The following is a 534-nucleotide window of genomic DNA, read 5'->3' as shown; positions in this document are numbered from 1 at the left end:
TTCTATGCGTCAGTTCGAGACTAAGATATTACTTCACCTGGTTATTTACGAGTCACAGCTAACTACAGTAACAAGGTCTTCCGCAGTGACCTAGGAGTTCCAGGCGATGTCGTTTTCTGTACTATTCCAACTGATGTTCATGTCAGTTTTCTTCACGTGTTTGTCAGTCATTCTGTATACAGCGCTCAGTGATTCAGTCACTACTGGTGCTACTGTCTCCTTATCTAAATTCCAGAGTCTGGCAATTTCGTCTCTTAATTGCTCATACCTTCCAGTCTTCTCCAGTTCTTTGACCTTAACTACAGCATCCTCTGGAGTCGGTGATCATGCGTTCCTTTGTCTGCTTATCCATAAAGACGATGTCCGTTTTCCTGGCCTCTATTGACTTATTACGATGTATATTAAAATCACACATGGTTTTGAATTTATTAATTTCAAAAATATCTTCTGGGTTCTGTTTATACCATACTTCTGTTCATATCACAGCAGCCCTTCTATAAAGCTGCCAATACACGTTTCTCGCTTGTGTATGCA

The sequence above is a fragment of the Penaeus monodon genome, chromosome 15 (assembly GCF_015228065.2).
Source record: "Penaeus monodon isolate SGIC_2016 chromosome 15, NSTDA_Pmon_1, whole genome shotgun sequence".
Classification (NCBI taxonomy): Eukaryota; Metazoa; Arthropoda; class Malacostraca; order Decapoda; family Penaeidae; genus Penaeus; species Penaeus monodon.
The sequence above is the reverse complement of the archived record's forward strand: the minus strand, read 5'-3'. Positions refer to the sequence as shown.